Source organism: Zophobas morio, unplaced genomic scaffold (assembly GCF_036711695.1).
Source record: "Zophobas morio isolate AGI-343-1 ecotype UQ-CSIRO unplaced genomic scaffold, CSIRO_AGI_Zmor_V1 ptg000041l, whole genome shotgun sequence".
Classification (NCBI taxonomy): Eukaryota; Metazoa; Arthropoda; class Insecta; order Coleoptera; family Tenebrionidae; genus Zophobas; species Zophobas morio.
Window position 1 is genome coordinate 5,154,849 of NW_026972146.1, and position 23,026 is coordinate 5,177,874.

The following is a 23,026-nucleotide window of genomic DNA, read 5'->3' on the forward strand; positions in this document are numbered from 1 at the left end:
GCCGTGCAATTCTAATCACAGTGGGTCATTTGAAAAACCCATGTAATTACAGCCGGTAATTCTCGTACACGATTACAATACATAAATAATGAACCAATTTAAATGTTTAATGAAAGCTTTGTTACCGGCCGTTCGCACCTCCCCGCCCCCGGCCCGACAAAGACGGCTGCTGGCCGCCTCCAATCATCCGGCTTAAAAATTCATCGCAAAAACATCCCCTAATTAGAGGCGCTCACACTGTCAGAATCAATTAAACGGAATCCCATCGACGATGACGACGGAAAAAAGCGACGCGTCTCTTGAAAAATTATGAGTCGGTGCGCGCCGGCTGCCTCCGACGTCGACGTCGCCGGCGTCCGTCGTTCAGTTCGCCGCCAACTTCGCAGGCGTCGGGACGCAGAGCGTCGTTCTTGAAACGTGCGCGCTAGCATGTGAATGCGAAGTCCAGAGTCGCGACGAAATCTGTGTGTGTTGGCTGAGCTGACTGGTTTTCTGACAGGTGAGGGGCGGCGGGGGCGGCGATCGGGGGGACGAGAGGAGGAGGCGGCTGACAGGCCTGGCAGAGGACGGGCGCAGGGTTTGGACGGGTGTTGTCGAAAATAAACAATTTTTTTCGAATAAACAACGTGTTTTTTGTAAAAGTTGCTATCAAACTATGAAAAACGTTGCTTTGAGAGCGGAGGACGGATTGGTTTTGGCATAGGGGTTTCTAGTTTTGATTTGATAATGCTGTGCGCGTTTGACATGTGACAGCAGTTTAATTATGCAGAATCTAGATTTCGTGTATAAAAAGAAACACCCTGTCATATTTTTATGGATTTAGTTATCCATTAATATTATGACAAATTCACAACTGTGTCATTTATTTAACTACATAATAAATAAAGCGGAGGGTTAATCAGAGAGCTATACAAAAGTGAAACGCTGCACGAAATTTAGCTAAATTTAGCACCAAACTGAAAAATACATAAAAACTTCAGATATTAATTATGTCAAACGTTGTTGTGGCAGTTTGGAGAAACCCTTTCACTTTAAACCTGTGACCTGTCGACCCGAATAATATTTATTCATTTCAGTCAAATAAATTATTTTTTTGGATTGATTTTTTGTCTGATGAAATTTTTATCGGTTTTAAAATGACACTGTGACACCGGTTTAATATGTAACGAAGCACTCAAGCCCAAATCACCCACAAGTCCAGGACACTATATAATATTTAAATATGTTTTATAGAACATTTGTGGACGCGTTGGCACTACGTTGGCATCTTCTTTACACAAAACGTTTGTTTCATGTTTTTAAAAGTGCCTACGCAGTTAACCACACGTGTCGATATTTCTCCTAATTTGTTTTCTGTGTCGTGGGTGTGCGTAATGCTTGCGTTATTAAAACCATAAATTACATTTTTAACCTTTTATTTTTTTTTTTTTCAGTAAAAAGTACTGGCTAAAAGAGCAAAATTTGTTTATTTGTTTTTCACTTATTTAATTAATACACCAATCAGGATTGTAGTGTGGTAGAAGGAAAATGCGCTTGACGTCACTAGATTAATGACGCTGATTGGTTGTGCGGTTTGCGCGGTATATTCAAATTGTGATTTCACCGTTGTCGCATTTGTAGGCGAAAAAGCTGTATACAATAAAATTAGTTAGGACTACAGCGCACGCACTGAAATAAAATCCTAATTTGATTGGGCCAACTTTGGCAATTAAGTCCATTTTTGCTAATTTTCCGCGGCGCATTTCCTTTCTTCCCATCCTAAATCTCATTTTCCATCCAGTGTGGACCTGCGGCCGCCGGCCTTGTCCTTTATCCTGGCGCGACCTCGCCGCAGTAATCCTCGAAGACTTACAACCACATAAACAAAGAATTTAATTAAAACATGGCCATTTTTAATCCGCGTTGTGAGTGGTTTAAGGTGTTGTCGGCGCAAAGCGTAAAACAAACGCGCCGCCGAAAAGACCAAACAAGTCTATGAATAAAGCTTGTTTCTGTTAATTACATGTTTTGTTTAATTAAATTGGCTTTTCATTTAATGGTTCGTTGCACATTTTGATGAGGATTTTGTGAAGTTCCGAACCATTCCGCGCCGAACGTCGACTTTCGCATTAACCCTTGTCGCTGGCTTTTTCGGAGAGGGTTCGGCGGCAGTGACCGCAACTTGAGGTTGAGTCGTCGCCTCACGCGGATGCCGGATTTCGACGGTGTTATTTGCTTTAATTTGGTTTAAACATGATTTGTACGGTAATGGTGTTTGCTGGGTTATTGTTTATTCAGTGCAAATTCGCTAAATAGGATTTTGCTTTGATTGACCCGATTCCAAATTTCTAGCTAAATGCGAATGAGCTTCGCTAATGAACGCTTGTTTGACTGCGGTTTTTCAAGCAAATATTTGTCAAAGAGAGATTTTTTTTGTTTGTCTGGCGGTGCCACCAAATGGCGATTATTATACATGGCGTTCATTATTTTGTTGACATATCATTTACTCGATGGCTTGCACAAAAAGTTTTATCAACGTCATTAAAAACACAAAAAATTTATTTTCGTTTGGATTGTTCGCGTTGACAATTTTTCAGAGTCGTTTATTTATTTTTCGGTTGAAATTCGCGATAAATTTCAATTGAATAGGTCATCAAACAGTTCGAAAGTGTTCAGGACATCCGGATTTGCGTCTATGTTGGGTTTTAGAGAAGAACCGTTAAATACATTATTATAATATATTTGGATTAATTTCATGATTTCTCGACAGTTCAGGACTCGTAGAGTGCGAAAAAATAGGTCCCCCGTTTCAGTCTGTCGTATGTAGACTGTTGACGACTTTATTAGACAGACAAGACTATTGGATTGATTATTACAAGGTTTTATTGTCTTATTGCCTGATCATCCCCATTCCTAATTTGATGACGTCATCTCAGAATTTTGCATAGGAAAGGTTATTTAAATTTTACGAAATTACTCATATACTCGTGGTGTGATTTTTACACAAAAAATCTTCTCTCCTAACTTCTTGTTTTGCTTGTCCTTCATTTGCTGAAGATGCTCCATAAAAAGTGGGCGAAACGTCGAAGCTTCTTTCAAGTTTGGGACGGTCTGAGAAAGTATATCTGTTGATTCTACTTCAGGGACGTGAAATCCTAAATCTATCATTCTAGAAATCTCGAAGTTGTGGTTTTTCAAAATTTAAACACTAGAATCCACAATTTGAATATGAAATTACGAAATCGGAAAATCACAATCCCGAAGTCCTAAAACTTTTTCAATTCTCAAGTCAGACATACGAAATCATGAAATTGTGGAAGTCATAAATCAAAAACCCTAAATCCTAAAGCGAGGAACCAAAAATCATAATCTTGAAATTCTGAATTTTGAGATCCTGATCTGAATTCTAAAATTATGCTACTCTAAATCCTCAAGTGATGGATTTTCAAAATTTAAACCCTAGAACCGGCAATCTAGAACTGCAAAATTATGATATTCTTAATTTTGAAATTTCATTAGTCCTTTAAATTCCGCACTTTTATGTTCTAAAGCTTGACATTACAAAACCTCAAAATCACAATTCTGAAGTCCTAAAACTGTGGATCCAGTGTCCACAATCGTAAAATCTTCAAGCCATGAATCTTGAAACTTCCGAAAATGCCAAAATTCTTGAGCCAGAAATACATCATGAAATTCTGGAATCCATAATTCCAAAATCACTGGATCTTAAAATTCCGAATCACAAATCGTAAGCTTGAAATTATGGATTTGGAAATTTTGATCTTGATATTCTAATCCAAAGATTATGATACTCTAAATTCACAGTTATAAAATCCTAAATCTCTGATTTTCGAAATCCTCAACTTGTAGATTTTCAAAATTTAAACACTAGAAACCGCAATCCAGAAAAACAAAATCATAAGGTTCTTAATTTTGAAATCTCAGTCCCTTAAATTTCGCACTTTTGACTGTGAATTCGGAATCCAAAATAGTAAAATCTTCAATACGAGATCATGACATGCTGGAATACATAATTCTAAAACTCTGAATCCGAAAACGCCGGATCACAAATCATGATCTTAAAATTCTGAATTTTGAAATCCTGACCTGGACATTCTGAATCATAAAATTACTCTAAATCCACAGTCATGAAATCCAGAAATACAAAATTCTGAGATTTTTAATTTTCAAAATCCCAGTCCCTTAAATTCCGTACTTTGACATTCTAAAACTTGAAATTACGAAACCCAAAAATCAAAATTCTAAAGCCCTAAATCTGTGAATCTGGAATACAGAATAGTAAAATCTTCAAAACATGAATTTTGAAACTCAAATTTTGAAATTTTCAAGCCAGAAATACGGAATCATGAAATTTTGGAATCCATAATTCTAAAACCTTGAATCCTAAAATGCCGAATCACAAATCAGGATCTTGAAATTCTGAATTTTGGAATTATTGATCTGGACATTTTAATACTAAAATTATGATACTCTAAATCACAATAGTAAAATCTACAATGAACCATGAATCTTGAAAATTCAAATGCTGAAATTTTCAAGCCAGAATCATGCAATTTTGGAATCTCTAATTCTAAAAACCTTGAATCCTAAAATTCCGAATCACAAATCACGACCTTGAAATTCTGAATTTTGAAATACTGATCTGGACATTCGGAATCCTAAATCCATAGTAGTGAAATTTTAAATTTGTGATTCCTGAAATCCTCAGATTGTGGATTTTCAAAATTTTGACACCGGAAACCGAAGTCCAGAACTACAAAATTCTGAGATTCTTAATTTTTAAAATCTTAGTCCCTTAAATTCCCCACTTTGCCATTCTAAAATGAATCTTGAAATTACGAAACCTAAAATTCTGAAGTCCTGAAACTGAATGTAGAATCCAGAATGGTAACATTTTCAAGTCATGAATCTTGAAACTTTAAAAAACAAAACATTAAAACACCGATTCACAAATCATAGTCTTGAAATTCTAAATTTTGTAATCCTGATTTGAAGATTTGGAATTCTAAAATTATGATTCGCTAAATCCTTAAGCATGAAATCCTAAATATGTGATTCCTGATTCTTCAAGTTGTGAATTTTCAAAATTTAAACACTAAAACAGCAATCCAGAAATATTTATAAAATCATAAGACTCTTAAATTTGAAATTTAACTCACTTAAATCCGCCACTTTGACTTTATAAAACTTGAAATTAAAATTAAAAAAATTCGAGAATCACAACACTAAACCTCTAAAACTTAAAAATAAAAATTCTGAAGTCCTAAAACTGTGAATCTGGAATGCAGAATAGTAAAATGTTCAAGTCATAAATCTTGAAACTTCAAAAATTCTAAACCTTAAAACACCGATTCACAAAGCATAGTTTTGAAATTCTGAATTTTGTAATCCTAACCTGGACATTTGTAATTCTAAAATTATAATACTCTAAATCCAAGTCATGAAATCCTAAATCTGCGATTCTTGAATCCTCAAGTTGTGAATTTTCAAAATTTAAACACTGGAATCAGCAATCCAGAAATGCAAAATTATGAGACTCTTGAATTATAAATTTCAGTCACTTAAATCCGAAAATCACTATACTGAAGTCCTAAAACTACGAATTAGGGGTCCAAAATAGTAAAATCTTCAAGTCATAAACCTTGAAACTTTAAATGCTGAAATTTTCAAACCAGAAATAGGGAATCATGAAATTTTGGAATCCATAATTCCAAAAACCTTAAATCCCAAAATGTTCTTAACACACATCGTCTACTTGAAATTCTGAATTTTGAAATTATGATCCTATCAATCCACAGTACTGAAATCTTAAATCTGTGATTCCTCAATCCCTCAGGTTGTGGATTTTCAAAATTTTGACACTAGAACCCGAAATCCAAAAATACAAAATTCCAGTTCCGAAAATTCCGCAGTTTGACGCTCTAAAACTGGAAACTACGAAACCTAAAAATAAAAATTCTAAAGTCCTAAAACTGTGAATCTGGAACCCAGAATAGTAAAATCTTCAATTCTTGAATTTCGAAACTTGAAAAACCAATCCAGAAATACAAAATCCTGAGATTATTAATTTTGAAATCCCGCACTTTGATATTCTAAAAGCTGAAATTACGAAACCAGAAAATCACAATCCTGAAGTCCTAAAACTGTGAATTCGGAATCCAGAATAGTAAAATCTTGATGTCATGAATGTTGAACTTTGAGTACATTCATAAATTACAATACAGGAATATATTATTTTATAAAATTTAAATAACATCTATCAGGCAAAATTAGTTCCAAATTTTGGAAGAGCTGTATGGCAAAAAAATGTAAGCCTACACTGGGAATTGAACTCGAGACCCTCGTCGTGGTATGCTAATACGCAGAGACATATGTTGTTGATCATGTTAGCGTTTTTCTCGGCAAATGTTGACACGCGAGTTTTAAAACTTTCTAAATAATTTCGAGACCAAAATCCGAATATGTTATTTGCGGAGTTGCGCGTTTGTGTTTCATTACCCGTCGGCGAGCATGTGTGCCCCGTCGCGTCTTGTATCTCAAACTTTTAAACGAAACTTCCTTTTGAAGTCTCTTTTCATCCTCGCGAAGTACATGCATGTTCGTTTACATTTAATTACACAATTCTGTAGCAGATAAAGCAGATAAAGTGAAACATTACATGTTAACTCGATTATTCGTTTTGTCTTTAAAAGCTCTCCGCTTGCAATAAAACTTGAGCAAAATATTTCTCAACTTACACGTAACGACCCATTTAATTTTTCAGGAGCGGGTCGGTGGTGCTAGCGTCGCGACGCACTTCCCTCCAAGGTAAGTAAAGCCGTAAACCCCGATCGACTCCATTTACAGTTGTACTAATTCGAATTTACGAGCACGCCCATTTGCATGTCCTAATTCCACATTGATACGTCCCTGATTTACGTCCTTTTGGCCGGATCAGAGGGCGATTTTTCCATTCCCGCCGGAATCAGACGGTAATGGCGAATTTGTAAACACGCTAGTTAAGTAGATGCGGCTTTCAACTTACACGGATCAATAGCGTGTTAAATTATGAGTTCAGAGGGATTAAGATAGATTTACGATAGGATTAAATTTCGGCTGTGTAGACGTTTGCTTCGGTTTTGCAGAAAATCGACGTGCGTATGTGGATTTCGCAAGGACGGGGTATCGATTCGGGCGAAAGCGGAGCGGCGAGCTGCGTTCCGGACTTTTACAAGTCGTAATGAATTCGTCCCTATCGTGTTTAGCAGCAACAAGACAATCCTGGCGGTGATTGTAATCGGGTTAAACTATCATAAATCTCATCGGGTTACCGTTATTAGCATAATAAACTCAATCAGCAATTTGAATATAATTCAAGGGTATGCCTTAACACCTGATTCCGTATGCATGAATCCTCCAATCCTCGATCATATTAACCGTGAAGTCGTAAACTCCAAATATTAGATTCCGGCAGATGCAATCGCGGTTTTCCACCGAACACGCTCTAATGCGAGATGACAACGTGTTAGACTATGCTAATGAAAATCGGCCATAGCCGCAACCGCCATTTTTCCGGCCTTCCGGATCGATCCCGGTCATTTTTCATCGCGGTTTTTGTCCGGACGGCATGCGGGATTGAAAAAGTACCATCAAATAATGAGTAGGCAACGGGGACTACACGCGAGATGCAATCGCCCGGACGTCCTGTTTAATGCACCGGCAACAATGCACGTAAAACACACGATTATTCGAGTTATTTAGCGCAAATTCTCCGAACGAAATCGCATTACCATATTTTGGAGTAATTAATGCGAGCGACGCGGTTTTAATTATGATAACAAGCGACGCTCCACTGGTAGGAGTCGGAGTCCCGTGGATGGTTGTCCCGGGTTTGGACAACGACGCGGATCCCACCGACTGCGCCATTTATGCGGACAACAAAAATTTGGTGAGGCTTGGGCGCAAAGGGCGCTTCATTGCATCAATCGGCTGTGCCAATCGTACCAACAGCAACACTATTAACTTTAAATCCTACCGACTGCGCCGATAAATTAGTGCTAAAGTAAATGGTGTTGTTCGAATTTATCCGCCAATGTTTCGAATCTGTCAGAATAAATTCGACAATAGATTACACACGTTTTTAAATAGCTACATAAGCCTAAACAAACTAATACGGAAACAAAAAGTTGCGTCAAAAGAAATTGTTTAATTTAACAAAGTTCAGACAATAACCGCAGATTTGTGCTTTTGACAAAATTTCAGTTTTATATGAAAGAAGAAATAATGATTTTTTTTCGAACCAATTTGAATAATTTGAAATTTTTATCGAAAAACGGTGGAAGCGCCAGGATATTTTTTTGTATGAAAGTTTTACATGAAATAACAAATCTGAAAAGAGATTATGACATTTTGAAATTTGTAAATAAATATAAACGAATTAATACAAGACACAGATTTGGCCAGGACAAAAAATTTGAATTGAGGAGCTAAAATTTTCTGATTATTAATGCGTTTCCTCCCTTATTTAAAAAAAATGCAGAAAAAATTCGTGATTATAAAAAAATTTACGACCAGAAATGATCACTTTCCCAACCAAATTGAGCAATTTAAGTTTTATATAAAAATGGTGGAGGCGCCGAAATAATTTTCAATTAAAAATATCCCCCGCAAGATTTTTGAAGAAGGTACTAGGAAATAAAAAATTGGTCGAAAGTTATTTCGGCAGAACTTCCCTCGCACCTAAAGTACAGTGAAACATATATCATATCATCAATTAGGGCGTTAGGATTTATCATTCGTAATTGCAAAAGCTTTCAACTTAATAGTACTCTCCTTAGTTTGTATACTTCGTTTGTTAGATCAAAACTAGAGTATGGTTGTATTATTTGGTCCCCAGGGTACGATGTTCATTGTCTCAAATTAGAAAAGTTAAAAAGGAAATTTTTAAAATTCCTCCATTTCAAATCATTTGGCTATTACCCTTGTAGAGGTTTTCCTCAAAATGAGCTTTTGGTACTCTTTTCCATTCAAAGCTTGGAAAAGAGGAGAGAAACTTTGTCTCTCTGTTTTCTTTTTAAATTGGTGAATGGTGTTGTATATTCAAGTGCTTTAGTTGAAAAATTATGCTTTCTAGTTCCCCGGTCAAACATTAGAAACCCTTTATGTTTTTATACTGAAATTTCTAGAACTAATGTACATGTGTTCTCGCCCATTACAACTATGTGCAGAATTTATAATAATTATCGGAATAAATTTGATATCTTCAATAGTAGTTTACGCCAGATCAAAAATACACATCTATAACAGTCTCCTAATTTTTAACTATTTAATTATGCATTTCCAACAATCTAAGTTAGCCCTAATATACCACCCTAATAATTGGTTTATCTGTAGGGGTGGTCAACAATAATAATAATAAAAATAATAATAATAATAATAATATACAGCTTTTTTGAGTTGATTTTTTACTTTACAGAATTTTGTGATGACGTCATCAACACTGTGGTGCACTGTAATACTAAAAATAACAGTATTGTATTCCCAAAATTTTTTGGGAAAATAGACTGAACCGTTCCTGCTTTAATGAATAAAATAAATTTACACATTCATTAATTTTTTGAGCCACCTGTATAAGCGAATCTAAAAATATGAATGCAGTGATAAATCATGAGTAAAAACTCATCATGTTTTGCACATTTCGGGTAGATTTGGGAATTTAACTTACCTTAGAAAGTATGTCATTAGCCAAAATCAGTCTTATCTTACCAAGTACTAACCCCACCCACCCACCCTCTCTTTTCTTAGAGGATAAGTCATTTGCCAAAATCAGTCTCATCTTACCAAGTACTAGCCCCACCCACCCACCCTCTCTTTTTTTAGTGAATATTTCATTTCCCAAAATCAGTCTCATCTTACCAAGTACTAGCCCCACCCACCCACCCTTTATTTTCTTAGAGAGTAAATCATATGTGAAAATTAGTTTTATCTCAGCAAGTACTAGCCCCACCCACCCACCCTCTCTTTTCTTAGAGGATAAGTCATTTACCAAAATCAGTCTTATCTTACCAAGTACTAGCCCCACCCACCCACCCTTTCTTTTCTTAGTGGATATTTCATTTGCCAAAATCAATCTTATCTTACCAAGTACTAGCCCCATCCATCTGCCCCCTATTTTCTCAGAGGATATGTCATTTGCCAAAACAAGACTTTTTTTAGCAAGTACTAGCCCCACCCTCTCACCCTCTCTTTTCTTAGTGGATATGTCAGTTGCCAAAATCAGTCTTATCTTACCAAGTACTAGCCCCACCCACCCACCCTCTCTTTTCTTAGTGGATATGTCATTTGCCAAAATCAGTTTTATCTTACCAAGTACTAGCCCCACCCACCCACCCTCTCTTTTCTTAGTGGATATGTCATTTGCCAAAATCAGTCTTATCTTACCAAGTACTAGCCCCACCCACCCACCCTCTCTTTTCTTAGTGGATATGTCATTTGCCAAAATCAGTTTTATCTTACCAAGTACTAGCCCCACCCACCCACCCTCTCTTTTCTTAATGGATATTTCATTTGCCAAAATCAGTGTTATCTTACCAAGTATTAGCCCCACCCACCCACCCTCTCTTTTCTTAGTGGATATGTCATTTGCCAAAATCAGTCTTATCTTACCAAGTACTAGCCCCACCCACCCACCCTCTCTTTTCTTAGTGGATATGTCATTTGCCAAAATCAGTTTTATCTTACCAAGTACTAGCCCCACCCACCCACCCTCTCTTTTCTTAGTGGATATTTCATTTGTCAAAATCAGTCTTACCTTTCCAAGTACTAGCCCCACCCACCCACCCTCTCTTTTCTTAGTGGATATTTTATTTGCCAAAATCAGTTTATTCTTACCAAGTACTAGCACCACCCACCCACCCCCTCTTTTCTTAATGGATATTTCATTTGCCAAAGTCAGTCTTATCTTACCAAGTACTACCCCCACCCACCCGTCCGCCCCCTACTTTCTCAGAGGATATGTCATTTGCCAAAACAAGACTATTTTTAGCAAGTACTAGCCTAGCCTACCCGCCCTTTATTTTCTCAGAGGGTAGTACTTGCTAGTACTTGCTAAGATAAGTAAATAGTAAGATTATTTTGGCAAATGACATTCTCTGAGGAAATAGGGGCGAGTGGACGGGGCTGGTACTTGCTCAGATAAGACTAATTTTGGCAAAAGCTATACCTTCTGAAAAAACAGAGGGCGGGTGGGCGGGGCTAGTACTTGGTAAGATAAGACTGATTTTGGCAAATGACTTATCCTCTAAGAAAAGAGAGGGTGGGTGGGTGGGGCTAGTACTTGATAAGATAAGACTGATTTTGGCAAATGAAATATCTACTAAGAAAGAGAGGGGGGGGGGGGGTGGAGCTAGTACTTGTTAAGATAAGACTGATTTTGGCAAATGAAATAGAAATATCCACTAAGAAAAGAGAGGGTGGGTGGGTGGGGCTAGTACTTGGTAAGATAAGACTGATTTTGGCAAATGAAATATTCACTAAGAAAAGAGAGGGTGGGTGGGTGGGTGGGGCTAGTACTTGGTAAGATAAGACTGATTTTGACTAATGACATATCCACTAAGAAAAGAAAGGGTGGGTGGGTGGGGCTAGTACTTGGTAAGATAAAACTGATTTTGGCAAATGACTTATCCTCTAAGAAAAGAGAGGGTGGGTGGGTGGGGCTAGTACTTGGTAAGATAAGACTGATTTTGGCTAATGACATATCCACTAGGAAAAGAAAGGGTGGATGGGTGGGGCTAGTACTTGCCGAGGTAAGACTAATTTTGGAAAATGATTTACTCTCCAAGAAAATACAATAATCTGTGGAAGATTTTTGATGAATAAGCTTCTACATTACATAACAAATCTGAAGAGAGATTATGACATTTTGAAATTCGGAAATAAATTCAAACGAATTAATCCAAGAAACAGATTTGGTCAAATAAAAAAAAATTGAATTGAGGAACTAAAATTTTCTGATTATAAATTCGTTTTCCTCCCCTATTTAAATAATAATTACAAAGGAAATAAGGACAATTTCGTGATTCTGGGAAAATTTCCGATCAAAATTGTGCACTTCCACAAGTAAAATGAGCAATTTCAGTTTTATACAAACGTTTTGGAGGTGCCGGGACTTGAATTTCTTTTATAAAAATGGTGGAGGCGCCTAGATAATTTTTTTAATTAGAAATATTCCGTGCAAAATTTTTGACGAAGGATTTATAAATCTGAAAAGGCATTATGACATTTTGAAATTCATAAATAAATCTAAACGAATTAATACAAGAAACAAGATTTGGCTAAGTGAAAAAAATTTGAACTGGGGATTATAAATGAGTTTTTTCCCCCATTCAAAGAAATACAGAGAAAATAAGGACAGATTGGTGATTTTAAGAAAATTCGTGATTCTGAAAAAGTACCATAAGAATGACTTTTCAAACAATTTGGAGAATTTTTGGAAAAAATCGTGGAGGCGCCAGGGTAGTAACAAATAAGAAAATATATATCAAGACATATTCTGGACGAAATCATGGACTTATTTAAAACGAAACATCGAATGCATGAAAATTCTGTCAACCGTGTAGGAAATTTTTAAAGGCAGAAGCACAAATAGAATTTCCTCTGTTTTTCTCAAATGTAAGTACGACAAATTACTAAATGTAATAAAAATAATGTCGAATCGTTTTCAAATCTAAACTGAAATGTTATTTCGCCAGTAAGTGTTTAACGCTTTGACAATTTCCATGTTCATTTCCAAATATCTAAATACATTGTTTATTCATTTATTAAATAATTCCGGTTAGTAGGTATATCGTGAATCCACGTCGTTTTCTTGACTATATTGTAGTGTTGGCGAACGGAGAGCGCCTCGGCTGCTAGCTGCCATTAGCAAATAGCAGCAGACCTATTTTTGGCGAAAGATAGAGCTTACAAGTTTAGTTTGATGGCACAACACGCTTAAAACGCACGACGTCTTTGACATTTTGGTGTTTAATTGATTATACACCACATCAATCGACTCGTCGCTTTTGAATCCTGCCGACTGCGCCACAGAAGGTCGCGTCGTTCACGTTAGCGCGTTAGAAGACGCCCCGCCGTTGTTTTTCCGGGCTCCATTTTTAATCTTTCGCAAAACCGCTCATAAAAATCGATCCCTCTTAATTTTTTATCGTGTGCTCTTACCCCCCGTCACCTTCTGCCTCTCGTCGGATTTACGGCCGGCAATAAACTTCGTTATAAAATTAACAAATTGTGGTGTTCATGGCCGCGCGCAGTACCGCTCTGTAGATTTCTTTATAGGTGCGCCATAATTTTTTATTAGATCCCATCATTACGTGCGGGCGGTAAAACCGCCCCAATTAATACTTCCGGTGGCCGCGGCGGCGAAGACCGGGAGAAATAAGTGCAAAGCAAATTTATTTTTTTATAGGGTCGGAATTGTTTTATTCAAAGTTTTCCTTCCCGCTGCTGCATCGATAGATAAGCGCCCGTTTCCGGGCGCGCTTCGCGTCTTGTCAGCCTCTTCTGGAACCTTTATCTTGTTATTTTGTTGTTTGTTGCCATATTTCGCACGTAAAAAATACATAAAGTTCGAAAAGGAAGCCGAGCTTTCGCTCGTTAGAAGCCAGATTTATGAGGGAGAGAGAAAATCCGCGACTTTGCGGCACGGGAACGATCATAATTAGAAACCGGGGTCTGGACAAGATGTTTCTTAATTTATTTTTCGACGCGGGCTGAATGAAAAAGAGTTACGCAACGCGACATCGATAATTAACCCGGACTGGATACGGGGGCGGTTATATGTCGCCATATTCGTGCGTTCGAATTTCGTCAATCGACTTCCGACCCGTGTTTATGCTTCCAATTACAGTCGAGAATTTCAGTTGACATACCTATTATGACACGAAACGGCTTCCCTCCACTCCGGCCCTGTAATTGCCATTGTTTTGTAACGTATCGTAATTATTAATTTCGAATACGTCCTCTAAATAATAGAGCCGCTTGCGCCAATCGAGAAAATCCGGCGTACATTTTTAACGAGGGATCGGCAACCAGTTACGCACTTTCAGGCGAACGTAGTACGAGTGCGTCAAAGCGTACCTTTTTTCACTTTGACGTGTAGACTAACGTTTAGAACACGCCTTATCTATAAATTTATTAGTGGGCGTTAAAAGTTTACGATCCAGGCGAAAAGTGTGTCGTGGCTGTAATATGGGCTAGCTTTAAGCGAAACCACTAATTTGTAAGTTTTAATTCGGGGTCAATTAACAAAATTGGTGCAATTGAATATGTTGCGTGCTGTTTCGTTTGAGATTGGTCAGCGGTTGGCCGCCCTTCTAATTACAAATTTATTAAGCCTCTTAAGTAAATTTGGACCGGACGCACAAGAACCGAGACCGTTGAATTAAACTTTGCATTAATTGGTTTTCTTGTTTTAACGTCAAGCAGATATCAAGGGCACCATAATGTTAGGAATTTATGGACCCGGCCTCGGCTCGTGTCAGTTATCATTTAACTCTTATTAAACTGTGGCTCGGGGCTTCATACATGCTACAACGCTGCCGGGAAGAGTTTCACCACAAATATCTGTTGTTCGCCAATTTCTCCACTTCTCAAACATTATCGTTCCTAAACTGAAAACTCCAGTAACGGTAGTTTACATCCCTCTGCAAGCACTTTTATACAATTCCTAAATATAATTGAAACAGATAAATATAACCGTTCTCGTTTTCATTACATTTAGTTGCCGGAGATTTTAATCGAAACTTGTTTTCAACGTTATAGTTGAGGCACATAAATAGTGAATATTGCCTTCCTGTTTCCAAAAATGTTTATTGAACCCCATAAACTGTTCGAGATTAGGTATAATAGTCCTTAATAGACAGGTCACATTGGGTCAGGTTAGGTCAGGTCAGATCAGATCAGGTCAGGTCAGGAATAATTCGAAAATCTTTGTTCGTGGCCATAAACAAGAATGTAAGCAAGAATATCTGACCAAATACCGCGATTTAATAATTCAAGAAACATCACATTAAATATGTAATTAACAGATTTATTCGAACTGGCAGTGTCAACACAGAGAAATCTCGTTAAAGACCTACAGTATCTGAGGAAGTTGTTGATGATTTGAGACGACTTGAGTAGAATCCGCTAATATCTTTGACAAAATTTTATCTGCAGTCAGGAGTTTCTGTTGCAACATGAAGTTGAACAATGGATATTGACGAAAGGATTACAGAATATTTTTGAAATTAAAAAGGAGAGTGAACAAAATGGTGAATATTTTCAATATTTACTGTGATGTTTAACCGCAATAAATTTGTTTCTTTTAATTGTAATGAATTAGTTTTATTTTTTAAAAAGATATGAAGCATTTAGGCAACCAGTTATACAGATGCATGTGGTCTTTGTCATGAGTCCTTGGGCATTTGGTACAGTTCAAATCTGAGCGGCTGCACGTTTACATTACTTACTGCGACCCTATAATCATTTATAGAAACTCTGTATCAGGCAAACATTGTCGTCAAATGGAATTTTATCAAATTATTACAACAACATAACCATATCTTTGTACATTCCAACTGAAATGGTAATTAAACATGGTCATGGGTGAGAGAAATATTACTAAAAATTTTATTACTTTAGTGATATTTCATTTGGTAATTTCTTGTAGAGAAATGACAATTTTGCAACTAGAATCCGCCCTTCAGCTACTGATGAATAAAATGTTCATCACAATTGAGAAAGGGTGGGTGGGCGGGGCTTATATTTTGCCCATTTCTTCTTAATATACGAAGTCTTCTTTTCTCAACAAGAAACTGACAACATGTTTAACTATCCTGTTTTTGAAAGAAACTTCTATACATTTACAAAAAAACAAAATTAAGCCCTACCCATCTGCCGACATCTCAATTGTGATGAGTTTTTCAATCCAAAATCAGACCGAAGGGCGGAGTTTAATTGTGACTTTAATATTTCTCTAAAAAATTCTACCCTTCAAAAACATATTTTATACGGTAATTTCTTGTAGAGAAATGAGAATTTTATAACTAAACTCCGCCCTTCAACTTACAATGAATAAAACATTCATCACAATTGATAAGGGGTGGGTGGGCGGGGCTTATATTTCGTCCATTTTTTTAACGTACGAAGTCTTTTTTTCTCAACAAGAAACTGACAACATGTTTAACTATCCTGTTGTTGAAAGAAATCTCTATATATTAAAAAAAAAAAAAATACAAAAATTAAGCCCCACCCACCTGCCTCGATCTCAGTTGTGATGAGTTTTTCATTCCAAAATCAGACCGAAGAGCGGAGTTTAATTGTAACATCAATGTTTCTCTAAAAATCCTACCCTTGAAAAAACATATTTCATATGGTTATTTATTGTTGAAAAATGAGAATTTTATAACTAAACTCCGCCCTTCAGTTACTGATGAATAAAATGTTCATCACAATTGAGAAAGGGTGGGTGGGCGGGGCTTATATATTGTCAATTTTTTCTTAATGTACGAAGTCTTCTTTTCTCAATAAAAAACTGACAACATGTTTAAATACCATGTTGTTGAAAGAAAACTCTATACATTAAAAAAAAAAAACAAAAATTAAGGCCCTCCCACCCGCCCCGATGTCAGTTGTGATGAGTTTTTCATTCCAAAATCAGTGCGAAAGGTGGAGTTTAATTGTAACATCAATATTTCTCTAAAAATTCTACCCTTAAAAAAATATATTTCATATGGTTATTTCTTGTTGAAAAATGAGAATTTTATAACTAAACTCCGCCTTTCAGCTCACAATGAATAAAACATTCATCACAATTGAGAAGGGGTGGGTGGGCGGGGCTTATATTTTGCCCATTTTTTCTTAATATACGAAGTCTTCTTTTTTCAACAAAAACCTGACAACATGTTTAAATATTCTGTTGTTGAAAGAAATCTCTATATATTAAAAAGAAAATACAAAAATTAAGCCGCACCCACCCGCCTCGATCTCAGTTGTGATGAGTTTTTCATTCCAAAATCAGACCGAAGAGCGGAGTTTAATTGTAACATCAATATTTATCTAAAAATTCTACCCTTGAAAAAACATATTTCATATGGTTATTTCTTGTTGAAAAATTAGAATTTTATAACTAAACTCCGCCCTTCAGCTGACAATGAATAAAACATTCATCACAATTGAGAAGGGGTGGGTGGGCGGGGCTTATATTTTGCCCATTTTTTTCTTAATATACGAAGTCTTCTTTTCTCAACAAAAACCTAACAACATGTTTAAATATCCTGTTGTTGAAAGAAAACTCTATATATATGTGGAGTTTTAGACAACTTTTCCGAAAGTTCAATTTTTTAATACTCCTCCCTCACGAAATTTTGGACCAATTTCAACCTCCAACCTAAAGATTTTGACAACCAGGAGTGATTTTCGGCTTGATTTCTTCGACAATTCCATCCATTTTTCCTTAACTGAACTATGTTTTTTGTACTTTTAAGAAAGTTTGTTTTCAAACCTAGAACTTCCAAAATTTTGACCCCGGACCACAAAGACCTTTTTCTTCATTTTTAGGCAACATTTCCGAAGGCTCAATTTTTAACACCTTCTGACTTTTTCAAAATTTCCAGAAACTCTCCTTTACACAGCCTTCGTCTTGTCTCCATCTCGCTCGTCCAATCCCCACCCCCTTATCGCGGTTTCCTATCGCCAAAATTCATAATATTTTGAAAAAATCAACTTCACCTTTCGCTCCTCAATGATTTAGCTTAAGCTGGGTTCACACACCCAGCAAAACTCCTTCAGGGTTTCCCCCGTTTATGCTCATCGGTTTGCTACTGATCGTAAAACCCCGACCTCAAAGTGCGTCACTTTTGCGAAATTCGTCCAATCGCGTGGCGGCAAGGCGGCGATGGCGCCCCCCTGTTTCGCATGGTCCAGGTCGGTGGCGTTTGTCAGTTGTCATGAGAAATATACGTTTTTATTTCCGAGGCAAACGTTCGCGAATTATGGTTATGTTTGTCGGTTTGACGTCACAAGTGTATATATGTCTCCCGGTTTTATCTACACCTACGTTCATATCCGTCTTCGGCCATTAAAATTTCCATAATAAATTCATTTGTTTGTAAATCATCCATCGAGGAAAATCGGCGAAGTTAATTTCGCATCGATTTTTTTCGTACGCAACGCGACCGGTTCGTGGCGTAATTGTAAATCGATGTGGCGCATATTTACGAGGGCTCGGATTTAAAAAAGATGTCTCGGTTACGTGTACTGAAATGGTCTTTTGTTGGGCAATTCCGTCATGCATGAAATTATAAGCCTGGGTGTGTCTGAAAGGGGTATTGTTTGTAATGTTACATTGAAATTAGCGAAACCACAAAAAACGTATCGCGGACAAAGAGATGGGTTTTCGAAGGGCCGTAATTAGCGGGAGATAATTAAGAAAATGTAGGTTATGTATAATCTCATCTTCGAACCTCGCTAATCCGAGCTCGGAACTAACGGGCCGCCAGCGAAAGCAATGCGAGAAACTTAATAATTTATTTTCAAGTGCTGAGATGTTGCTCTATAATTAACGTTCTTGAGGGACCATGAAAAATTCAGGTTCAATCCTCGGCATGGACGTTGTAGTAAAGGCGATTTTCGCAAAAAGAATTTTGTTTATTGGTTTACGAGCAGACGGCTTTGAGAGGCCCTTCGTATAGAATTACTCCTGAAATCTTAATGTCGTAAATTCATTTCAAAAATGTAGCGAATCCTAGCGACGTAAATATTTATTTCTGTTTAATTAATACCGTGTTTAACGTGTCTTTTTCCATCAAACTTACCTTGTTTGCGATTTAAGCCTACCAGGCCGGGTTTTAATAATTGAGCACCGCCGCCGAGTGGCCTTACCGGGACTAAATAAACCCCCATTGTCTCGTTTCAAGTGCACAATTACTCCTTTAATAAATTTGTATGGCTCATGGCCGCAAAGCTCGTCATTATTGAATTAAATTATAAACCGAAAGCCGCTTCCATTTCAGCACTTCACTCGAATGTTGTGTACTTTCGAGGAGATCCTGCGTAATCGATGTGAAAGTGCTTCATTTGAGGATAGAGCTTTCGCAGCTTAAGGAAAGCTTAGTTGCGAGGAGCTTTAGACGGGTTCGGTCTTTCCTTTCTGTTTCGAGTACTCGGCGGAAAAATTGCAGCCAGAGGTCGATCAATTAAGTGACGGCTTTCCTCGCTGATAATAAATTCGGGATTTTTTTCGCCGCCAAGTCGACGCGCTAAACAAAAATTGAGAATTTTCACCGAGAAGCGGAGCACATTGTTGTCGGTGATTCATGAGCGCTTTTGTTGGGCCTTTGTCGGGGCAAGGCACATATTCCGGGGGTAATCATTTCGTATGACAAAAATTACCTGCGAATAAATCCTCGTCGGTTTAATTAAAGTGGCGCGTCGATATCACTCGATAAAACCAGAAATGTTTCCTTTGAGGGAAAAACCCGAGGCACCCGATCCATCACCTTGACCTTTCCGCAAGCCCGGTTTTAAATTTTAAAAGGTCGCAGCTCCTCCAGAGACGCCCCGCCGATTTTTTGCGTAATTAGTATCCTCGAACACGGAATCCTCCCTTATATTTACTCAGACTGAATCATATAATCCTTCCCGAATTAAAATTCCATCACCGGAAGTAGCTAAGGAAACACCGTTAAAAAGTTGCGAGTCTCGTCGCGCTGAAAGGGTGCCAGCTCGAGTTTTTAATAAAGTATCAATCGCAAGGGTTGCGATATTAAATACCGACTTTCTGCGGGCTTTTTGTCGGGGCGGAAGGAGACTTCCTAGGGCATTGTTCTTCGATGTGGCCTTAATGGGAGCGTCACGGCCGCGAGAATATGCGCCGCTGTTTGTTCAAATGACAGCCCTTATTGATGGCGGTTCATTATCGTAAGTTTCCTGAAGGTGACACCGACTAATTGTGTTTATCTGGAAAACTGACCATAAATAAAATATTTAACCACCTTTCATACCTTTGTTTGCGCGTGACGTCACAAAGGGCTATTTTTAAATCGACGACACGTGAGAAAGTTTATTTGCTTTGTTATTTAGACTAACGAAGGCTCTGATCGATCCGGGACGACTAATGTGAAGAACTACCAACTCTAAATCACCAAAAGAAACTTCGGCCTCTCTCTTCCCCATTAATAATAACACTAACAATAAGCATTTATTATCCAATAGTTCTTAGAACCTATTACAGATCAATATCATTAAACGTAATTAAGTCTCTAATTAATCTAACTGAAATTAGAAGATATTACATGACATTCTTAAACAGAAAACAGATTAATAATGACAATATAAGTAGTAGTGGACCAGAATTAGTTCCTACTCCAGATTATATCTGATAAACCGACGAACAAAAACCGTACCGATCCCCGTTTCAGCGTCGTCGCCACCCCAGGACTTGTAGCACCGACACCGACACCGACACCGACACCGGTGCCGTCGCAGTAAGATTAATTTTAAAATCTATGATACAATATTGTGTGTTTAGTTGCGGTAAAAGGAAAATTGAATCTTATTATACAGAGTGCTGTAAAATATTGCAACACAGATCATTAAAATTACATTATTTGTGATTTTTGTTGTAAAACTTTAGATTGAAAAAAAAAAAATAAAAAAAATTGTGATAACGTTCGAAAGTCGCAGTGGTATGTCAAAAATAAGCTATGGTTAATGACTCAACCTGTATGTTAAGAATAGAACACTAGAGGCTCCAATATTAATTAAATTGTACATCTAAGAGAGGATTTATTCGCCAAAGTTTTGAGATGGTGTCACAATTTTTTTTAGTGACCCTGTATGAGCAAAAAAGTACCTAAAAAAACGGTAAAGCAAATGTCAAAAAAGTGCGGCTAATAAAAATGCGACCAAAAAACGACGAAAAAAGGCGACAAAAACAAGACACCACAAAGGCTATAAAAAAGCGACAACAAAATTCAATAAAATTACGAAAAATTACAAAAAAACAGAGAGGAGAAAAATGTTACCAAAAAAGGCAAAAAGATGACAAGAAAGAACGACAAAAAGAGATGGCAAAAAATCTCCCCCAAAAAAAAAAGCGATAAAAAAGGAACCAAAAAGGTTATAAAAAAGCCTCAAAATAGGTCTTTTTTTTTAACAAATCGGGCACTATATAGCATAGAAGAATTTTGGAATTGTGACTTTGTTAAAATAAAGTTTTAAGAATTTGGTAATTTGTATTCGCTGACCTGTGCAAAACATGTATGTATATATTATGTATTATGTACCAATAAACTCAATTTCAATTTCTATTTCAATTTCAATTTCAATTTCAATTTCAATTTCAATTTCAATTTCAATTTCAATTTTAATTTCAATTTTAATTCAAAAAGGTCATCAGAAAATAAGGGGGGCAAAAAAGCGACCAAAAAACAAGACAAAAAGGCGCCAAAAATAAATTATTATAAAAAAGGCGATAAAGAATGGACAAAAAGGCATCAAAAAAGTCCACAAAAATTAAGACAAAAAAAATTCGAAAAAAGGCGGAAAAAAGGTCTGCAAAAAGAGGCGAGGAAACAGTTACCAAAAAAATTACCAAAAAAGTTTACAAAAAAAGCCGGGGCAAGTAAAGTTACTAAAAAAACGACAAAAATCGGTAAAAAAACGACAATAAAAGCGACCATAAAAACCACAAAAAAATGTGACAAAAATAAGACACCAGAAAAGAGAAAAAAGGTGACTAAAAAGCGAAAAAAAAGGCGTGAAGAAAGTCCAGCAAACACGATAACAAAAATGCAGCAATAAAAATGCAATAAAAAATGTGCTAAAGAAATAATAATCATTTCAAAATTTTAAAAAACGTAGCTCTTTTGAAAAAAAAAATTTTCATTTTCAGAAAATTAACTATTTTATTTTATGCCCAGGTATGTATATTGCTTATCACTATAAAAAATTCCGAAAGCAAATATCAAAGATATCAAAAAAGTGTGAAAAAGGGACAAGAAAAAAGGATTCAAAACGATAAAAAAATGAACAATAAAAATCATACAAAAGGCCCCTAAAGAGTTTGCAAAAAAGTGTTAAAAAGTCTACAGAAAAAGAAAAAGGAACAGAAGAAAAAAAGACGACCAAACGACAAAAAATGTTACAAAAAATTACGACCAAAAAATGAAACAGAAATGAACGAAAAACTACAAAAAAAGACGAGAAAAATGTTATCAAAAAGGACAAAAAAAGATGAGAAGAAAGAACGACAAAAAAGGGACGAGAAAAAAATCGCCCAAAAAAAAAGATAATAACAAGGCACCAAAAAAAATTCTAAAAAAAACGTCAACAAAGGTCATCAGAAAATAAGAGGACCAAAAAAAGTTACCAAAAACAAGGAAAAAAGGTGCCAAAAATAAGAAACTGCAAAAAAGCGATAAAGAAGGGACAAAAAGCCTAGAAAAAAACGACAAAAAGGTATCAAAAAGGTCCATAAGAATTACGACCAAAAATGTGAAAAACAGTCGGAGAAAAAGAGGCGAGAACGGAGTTACTAAAGAGCGACAAAAGACGGTAAAAAAAGTTTCCAAAAACGGGACGAGAAAAGTTACCAAAAAGACGACAAAAAAACGACAAAAACGTCTTAGGGGGTATGTCATTTGCCAAAATTTGTCTTATCTTACCAAGTACTAGCCCCACCCACCCGCCCTTTATTTCCTCACAGGGTTGTATTTGCTATTACTTGCTAAGATAAGTCTTATTTTGGCAAATCACATATCTTCTGAGAAAAAAGGGGCGGGTGGGCGGGGCTAGAACTTGCACAGATAAGACTGATTTTGGCAAATGCCATACCTTCTGAGATAGTAGAGGGCGGGAGGGCGGGGCTAGTTCTTGCTAAAATAAGACTGATTTTGGCAAATGCCTGCCCTCTGAGAAAATAGAGAGGGGGTAAAGAAAGTTATGTTGCAATTATTATATTCAGTTTTAATTTTTTTTTTAATTCTGGATGTCTAGGGTGAAAATTCGA

General features: G+C 36.7%; 1 protein-coding gene across 2 annotated transcripts in view; it reads left to right on the plus strand.

Annotated features, from left to right (window-relative positions):
- Positions 1–384: 384 nt before the first annotated feature.
- Ten-a (Tenascin accessory) overlaps positions 385–23,026 on the plus strand; it is a 250,510-nt gene continuing 227,868 nt past the window's right edge. For both annotated transcript variants that reach the window (XM_064071908.1, XM_064071909.1), the window contains exons 1-2: positions 385–499; positions 6,764–6,807. The gene's annotated coding sequence lies outside the window, so the exon portion shown is untranslated. The remainder of the gene's footprint in view (positions 500–6,763; positions 6,808–23,026) is intronic.